Genomic DNA, 8524 nt, shown 5'->3' with positions numbered 1-8524 from the left:
ATTTTGATGTTAACTCCCAAACCGCTGCGCAGAAGTCAACCAAACTTCACCCAATAGTGTATTGTATCACAATCTAGTAGTTACATTTGGAAATTTGGTTCTAGGACATTTGGTTTGAGCGCAATCCTCAAACTTAGTTAAAAAAAGTCATTTAAGCCTTTTCTCAGTGAGATCTACGCGATATGGCCGAGAAATGTAATTTTGATGTTAACTCCAAAACCGCTGCGCAGAAGTCAACCAAACTTCGCCCAATAGTGTATTGTATCATATCCTAGTAGTTACATTTGGAAATTTGGTTCTAGGACATTTGGTTTGAGCGCAATCCTCAAACTTAGTTAAAAAAAGTCATTTAAGCCTTTTCTCAGTGAGATCTACGCGATATGGCCGAGAAATGTAATTTTGATGTTAACTCCCAAACCGCTGCGCAGAAGTCAACCAAACTTCACCCAATAGTGTATTTTATCACAATCTAGTAGTTACATTTGGAAATTTGGTTCTAGGACATTTGGTTTGAGCGCAATACTCAAACTTAGTTAAAATAAGTCATTTAAGCCTTTTCTCAGTGAGATCTACGCGATATGGCCGAGAAATGTAATTTTGATGTTAACTCCCAAACCGCTGCGCAGAAGTCAACCAAACTTCACCCAATAGTGTATTGTATCATAACCTAGTAGTTACATTTGGAAATTTGGTTCTAGGACATTTGGTTTGAGCGCAATCCTCAAACCTAGTTAAAAAAAGTCATTTAAGCCTTTTCTCAGTGAGATCTACGCGATATGGCCGAGAAATGTAATTTTGATGTTAACTCCCAAACCGCTGCGCAGAAGTCAACCAAACTTCACCCAATAGTGTATTGTATCACAATCTAGTAATGACATTTGGAAATTTGGTTCTAGGACATTTGGTTTGAGCGCAATACTAAAACTTAGTTTAAAAAAAGTCATTTAAGCCTTTTCGCAGTGAGATCTAGGCGATATGGCCGAGAAATGTAATTTTGATGTTAACTCCCAAACCGCTGCGCAGAAGTCAACCAAACTTCACCCAATAGTGTATTGTATCACAATCTAGTAGTTACATTTGGAAATTTGGTTCTAGGACATTTGGTTTGAGCGCAATCCTCAAACTTAGTTAAAAAAAGTCATTTAAGCCTTTTCTCAGTGAGATCTACGCGATATGGCCGAGAAATGTAATTTTGATGTTAACTCCCAAACCGCTGCGCAGAAGTCAACCAAACTTCACCCAATAGTGTATTGTATCACAATCTAGTAGTTACATTTGGAAATTTGGTTCTAGGACATTTGGTTTGAGCGCAATCCTCAAACTTAGTTAAAAAAAGTCATTTAAGCCTTTTCTCAGTGAGATCTACGCGATATGGCCGAGAAATGTAATTTTGATGTTAACTCCAAAACCGCTGCGCAGAAGTCAACCAAACTTCGCCCAATAGTGTATTGTATCATATCCTAGTAGTTACATTTGGAAATTTGGTTCTAGGACATTTGGTTTGAGCGCAATCCTCAAACTTAGTTAAAAAAAGTCATTTAAGCCTTTTCTCAGTGAGATCTACGCGATATGGCCGAGAAATGTAATTTTGATGTTAACTCCCAAACCGCTGCGCAGAAGTCAACCAAACTTCACCCAATAGTGTATTTTATCACAATCTAGTAGTTACATTTGGAAATTTGGTTCTAGGACATTTGGTTTGAGCGCAATACTCAAACTTAGTTAAAATAAGTCATTTAAGCCTTTTCTCAGTGAGATCTACGCGATATGGCCGAGAAATGTAATTTTGATGTTAACTCCCAAACCGCTGCGCAGAAGTCAACCAAACTTCACCCAATAGTGTATTGTATCATAACCTAGTAGTTACATTTGGAAATTTGGTTCTAGATCATTTGGTTTGAGCGCAATCCTCAAACCTAGTTAAAAAAAGTCATTTAAGCCTTTTCTCAGTGAGATCTACGCGATATGGCCGAGAAATGTAATTTTGATGTTAACTCCCAAACCGCTGCGCAGAAGTCAACCAAACTTCACCCAATAGTGTATTGTATCACAATCTAGTAATGACATTTGGAAATTTGGTTCTAGGACATTTGGTTTGAGCGCAATACTAAAACTTAGTTTAAAAAAAGTCATTTAAGCCTTTTCGCAGTGAGATCTAGGCGATATGGCCGAGAAATGTAATTTTGATGTTAACTCCCAAACCGCTGCGCAGAAGTCAACCAAACTTCACCCAATAGTGTATTGTATCACAATCTAGTAGTTACATTTGGAAATTTGGTTCTAGGACATTTGGTTTGAGCGCAATCCTCAAACTTAGTTAAAAAAAGTCATTTAAGCCTTTTCTCAGTGAGATCTACGCGATATGGCCGAGAAATGTAATTTTGATGTTAACTCCCAAACCGCTGCGCAGAAGTCAACCAAACTTCACCCAATAGTGTATTGTATCACAATCTAGTAGTTACATTTGGAAATTTGGTTCTAGGACATTTGGTTTGAGCGCAATCCTCAAACTTAGTTAAAAAAAAGTCATTTAAGCCTTTTCTCAGTGAGATCTACGCGATATGGCCGAGAAATGTAATTTTGATGTTAACTCCAAAACCGCTGCGCAGAAGTCAACCAAACTTCGCCCAATAGTGTATTGTATCATATCCTAGTAGTTACATTTGGAAATTTGGTTCTAGGACATTTGGTTTGAGCGCAATCCTCAAACTTAGTTAAAAAAAGTCATTTAAGCCTTTTCTCAGTGAGATCTACGCGATATGGCCGAGAAATGTAATTTTGATGTTAACTCCCAAACCGCTGCGCAGAAGTCAACCAAACTTCACCCAATAGTGTATTGTATCACAATCTAGTAGTTACATTTGGAAATTTGGTTCTAGGACATTTGGTTTGAGCGCAATACTCAAACTTAGTTAAAAAAAAGTCATTTAAGCCTTTTCTCAGTGAGATCTACGCGATATGGCCGAGAAATGTAATTTTGATGTTAACTCCCAAACCGCTGCGCAGAAGTCAACCAAACTTCACCCAATAGTGTATTGTATCACAATCTAGTAGTTACATTTGGAAATTTGGTTCTAGGACATTTGGTTTGAGCGCAATCCTCAAACTTAGTTAAAAAAAAGTCATTTAAGCCTTTTCGCAGTGAGATCTACGCGATATGGCCGAGAAATGTAATTTTGATGTTAACTCCAAAACTGCTGCGCAGAAGTCACCCAAACTTCACCCAATAGTGTATTGTATCATAATCTAGTAGTTACATTTGGAAATTTGGTTCTAGGACATTTGGTTTGAGCGCAATACTCAAACTTAGTTAAAAAAAGTCATTTAAGCCTTTTCTCAGTGAGATCTACGCGATATGGCCGAGAAATGTAATTTTGATGTTAACTCCCAAACCGCTGCGCAGAAGTCAACCAAACTTCACCCAATAGTGTATTTTATCACAATCTAGTAGTTACATTTGGAAATTTGGTTCTAGGACATTTGGTTTGAGCGCAATACTCAAACTTAGTTAAAATAAGTCATTTAAGCCTTTTCTCAGTGAGATCTACGCGATGTGGCCGAGAAATGTAATTTTGATGTTAACTCCCAAACCGCTGCGCAGAAGTCAACCAAACTTCACCCAATAGTGTATTGTATCATAACCTAGTAGTTACATTTGGAAATTTGGTTCTAGGACATTTGGTTTGAGCGCAATCCTCAAACCTAGTTAAAAAAAGTCATTTAAGCCTTTTCTCAGTGAGATCTACGCGATATGGCCGAGAAATGTAATTTTGATGTTAACTCCCAAACCGCTGCGCAGAAGTCAACCAAACTTCACCCAATAGTGTATTGTATCACAATCTAGTAATGACATTTGGAAATTTGGTTCTAGGACATTTGGTTTGAGCGCAATACTAAAACTTAGTTTAAAAAAAGTCATTTAAGCCTTTTCGCAGTGAGATCTAGGCGATATGGCCGAGAAATGTAATTTTGATGTTAACTCCCAAACCGCTGCGCAGAAGTCAACCAAACTTCACCCAATAGTGTATTGTATCACAATCTAGTAGTTACATTTGGAAATTTGGTTCTAGGACATTTGGTTTGAGCGCAATCCTCAAACTTAGTTAAAAAAAGTCATTTAAGCCTTTTCTCAGTGAGATCTACGCGATATGGCCGAGAAATGTAATTTTGATGTTAACTCCAAAACCGCTGCGCAGAAGTCAACCAAACTTCGCCCAATAGTGTATTGTATCATATGCTAGTAGTTACATTTGGAAATTTGGTTCTAGGACATTTGGTTTGAGCGCAATCCTCAAACTTAGTTAAAAAAAGTCATTTAAGCCTTTTCTCAGTGAGATCTACGCGATATGGCCGAGAAATGTAATTTTGATGTTAACTCCCAAACCGCTGCGCAGAAGTCAACCAAACTTCACCCAATAGTGTATTTTATCACAATCTAGTATTTACATTTGGAAATTTGGTTCTAGGACATTTGGTTTGAGCGCAATACTCAAAATTAGTTAAAATAAGTCATTTAAGCCTTTTCTCAGTGAGATCTACGCGATATGGCCGAGAAATGTAATTTTGATGTTAACTCCCAAACCGCTGCGCAGAAGTCAACCAAACTTCACCCAATAGTGTATTTTATCACAATCTAGTAGTTACATTTGGAAATTTGGTTCTAGGACATTTGGTTTGAGCGCAATACTCAAACTTAGTTAAAATAAGTCATTTAAGCCTTTTCTCAGTGAGATCTACGCGATATGGCCGAGAAATGTAATTTTGATGTTAACTCCCAAACCGCTGCGCAGAAGTCAACCAAACTTCACCCAATAGTGTATTGTATCATAACCTAGTAGTTACATTTGGAAATTTGGTTCTAGGACATTTGGTTTGAGCGCAATCCTCAAACCTAGTTAAAAAAAGTCATTTAAGCCTTTTCTCAGTGAGATCTACGCGATATGGCCGAGAAATGTAATTTTGATGTTAACTCCCAAACCGCTGCGCAGAAGTCAACCAAACTTCACCCAATAGTGTATTGTATCACAATCTAGTAATGACATTTGGAAATTTGGTTCTAGGACATTTGGTTTGAGCGCAATACTAAAACTTAGTTTAAAAAAAGTCATTTAAGCCTTTTCGCAGTGAGATCTAGGCGATATGGCCGAGAAATGTAATTTTGATGTTAACTCCCAAACCGCTGCGCAGAAGTCAACCAAACTTCACCCAATAGTGTATTGTATCACAATCTAGTAGTTACATTTGGAAATTTGGTTCTAGGACATTTGGTTTGAGCGCAATCCTCAAACTTAGTTAAAAAAAGTCATTTAAGCCTTTTCTCAGTGAGATCTACGCGATATGGCCGAGAAATGTAATTTTGATGTTAACTCCCAAACCGCTGCGCAGAAGTCAACCAAACTTCGCCCAATAGTGTATTGTATCATATCCTAGTAGTTACATTTGGAAATTTGGTTCTAGGACATTTGGTTTGAGCGCAATCCTCAAACTTAGTTAAAAAAAGTCATTTAAGCCTTTTCTCAGTGAGATCTACGCGATATGGCCGAGAAATGTAGTTTTGATGTTAACTCCCAAACCGCTGCGCAGAAGTCAACCAAACTTCACCCAATAGTGTATTGTATCACAATCTAGTAGTTACATTTGGAAATTTGGTTCTAGGACATTTGGTTTGAGCGCAATACTCAAACTTAGTTAAAAAAAAGTCATTTAAGCCTTTTCTCAGTGAGATCTACGCGATATGGCCGAGAAATGTAATTTTGATGTTAACTCCCAAACCGCTGCGCAGAAGTCAACCAAACTTCACCCAATAGTGTATTGTATCACAATCTAGTAGTTACATTTGGAAATTTGGTTCTAGGACATTTGGTTTGAGCGCAATCCTCAAACTTAGTTAAAAAAAAGTCATTTAAGCCTTTTCGCAGTGAGATCTACGCGATATGGCCGAGAAATGTAATTTTGATGTTAACTCCAAAACTGCTGCGCAGAAGTCACCCAAACTTCACCCAATAGTGTATTGTATCATAATCTAGTAGTTACATTTGGAAATTTGGTTCTAGGACATTTGGTTTGAGCGCAATACTCAAACTTAGTTAAAAAAAGTCATTTAAGCCTTTTCTCAGTGAGATCTACGCAATATGGCCGAGAAATGTAATTTTGATGTTAACTCCCAAACTGCTGCACAGAAGTCAACCTAACTTCACCCAATAGTGTATTTTATCACAATCTAGTATTTACATTTGGAAATTTGGTTCTAGGACATTTGGTTTGAGCGCAATACTCAAAATTAGTTAAAATAAGTCATTTAAGCCTTTTCTCAGTGAGATCTACGCGATATGGCCGAGAAATGTAATTTTGATGTTAACTCCCAAACCGCTGCGCAGAAGTCAACCAAACTTCACCCAATAGTGTATTTTATCACAATCTAGTAGTTACATTTGGAAATTTGGTTCTAGGACATTTGGTTTGAGCGCAATACTCAAACTTAGTTAAAATAAGTCATTTAAGCCTTTTCTCAGTGAGATCTACGCGATATGGCCGAGAAATGTAATTTTGATGTTAACTCCCAAACCGCTGCGCAGAAGTCAACCAAACTTCACCCAATAGTGTATTGTATCACAATCTAGTAGTTACATTTGGAAATTTGGTTCTAGGACATTTGGTTTGAGCGCAATCATCAAACTTAATTAAAAAAGTCATTTAAGCCTTTTCTCAGTGAGATCTATGCGATATGGCCGAGAAATATAATTTTGATGTTAACTCCCAAACCGCTGCGCAGAAGTCAACCAAACTTCACCCAATAGTGTATTTTATCACAATCTAGTAGTTACATTTGGAAATTTGGTTCTAGGATATTTGGTTTGAGCGCAATACTCAAACTTAGTTTAAAAAAGTCATTTAAGCCTTTTCTCAGTGAGATCTACGCGATATGGCCGAGAAATGTAATTTTGATGTTAACTCCCAAACCGCTGCGCAGAAGTCAACCAAACTTCACCCAATAGTGTATTGTATCACAATCTAGTAGTTACATTTGGAAATTTGGTTCTAGGACATTTGGTTTGAGCGCAATCATCAAACTTAATTAAAAAAGTCATTTAAGCCTTTTCTCAGTGAGATCTATGCGATATGGCCGAGAAATGTAATTTTGATGTTAACTCCCAAACCGCTGCGCAGAAGTCAACCAAACTTCACCCAATAGTGTATTTTATCACAATCTAGTAGTTACATTTGGAAATTTGGTTCTAGGACATTTGGTTTGAGCGCAATCCTCAAACTTAGTTAAAAAAAGTCATTTAAGCCTTTTCGCAGTGAGATCTACGCGATATGGCCGAGAAATGTAATTTTGATGTTAACTCCCAAACCGCTGCGCAGAAGTCAACCAAACTTCACCCAATAGTGTATTGTATCACAATCTAGTAGTTACATTTGGAAATTTGGTTCTAGGACATTTGGTTTGAGCGCAATCCTCAAACTTAGTTAAAAAATAGTCATTTAAGCCTTTTCTCAGTGAGATCTAGGCGATATGGCCGAGAAATGTAATTTTGATGTTAACTCCCAAACCGCTGCGCAGAAGTCAACCAAACTTCACCCAATAGTGTATTGTATCACAATCTAGTAGTTACATTTGGAAATTTGGTTCTAGGACATTTGGTTTGAGCGCAATCATCAAACTTAATTAAAAAAGTCATTTAAGCCTTTTCTCAGTGAGATCTATGCGATATGGCCGAGAAATATAATTTTGATGTTAACTCCCAAACCGCTGCGCAGAAGTCAACCAAACTTCACCCAATAGTGTATTTTATCACAATCTAGTAGTTACATTTGGAAATTTGGTTCTAGGATATTTGGTTTGAGCGCAATACTCAAACTTAGTTAAAAAAAGTCATTTAAGCCTTTTCTCAATGAGATCTACGCGATATGGCCGAGAAATGTAATTTTGATGTTAACTCCCAAACCGCTGCGCAGAAGTCAACCAAACTTCACCCAATAGTGTATTGTATCACAATCTAGTAGTTACATTTGGAAATTTGGTTCTAGGACATTTGGTTTGAGCGCAATCCTCAAACTTAGTTAAAAAAAAGTCATTTAAGCCTTTTCGCAGTGAGATCTAGGCGATATGGCCGAGAAATGTAATTTTGATGTTAACTCCCAAACCGCTGCGCAGAAGTCAACCAAACTTCACCCAATAGTGTATTGTATCACAATCTAGTAGTTACATTTGGAAATTTGGTTCTAGGACATTTGGTTTGAGCGCAATCCTCAAACTTAGTTAAAAAAAGTCATTTAAGCCTTTTCTCAGTGAGATCTACGCGATATGGCCGAGAAATGTAATTTTGATGTTAACTCCCAAACCGCTGCGCAGAAGTCAACCAAACTTCGCCCAATAGTGTATTGTATCATATCCTAGTAGTTACATTTGGAAATTTGGTTCTAGGACATTTGGTTTGAGCGCAATCCTCAAACTTAGTTAAAAAAAGTCATTTAAGCCTTTTCTCAGTGAGATCTACGCGATATGGCCGAGAAATGTAGT

Source organism: Corythoichthys intestinalis, unplaced genomic scaffold (assembly GCF_030265065.1).
Source record: "Corythoichthys intestinalis isolate RoL2023-P3 unplaced genomic scaffold, ASM3026506v1 HiC_scaffold_27, whole genome shotgun sequence".
Classification (NCBI taxonomy): Eukaryota; Metazoa; Chordata; class Actinopteri; order Syngnathiformes; family Syngnathidae; genus Corythoichthys; species Corythoichthys intestinalis.
The sequence above is the reverse complement of the archived record's forward strand: the minus strand, read 5'-3'. Positions refer to the sequence as shown.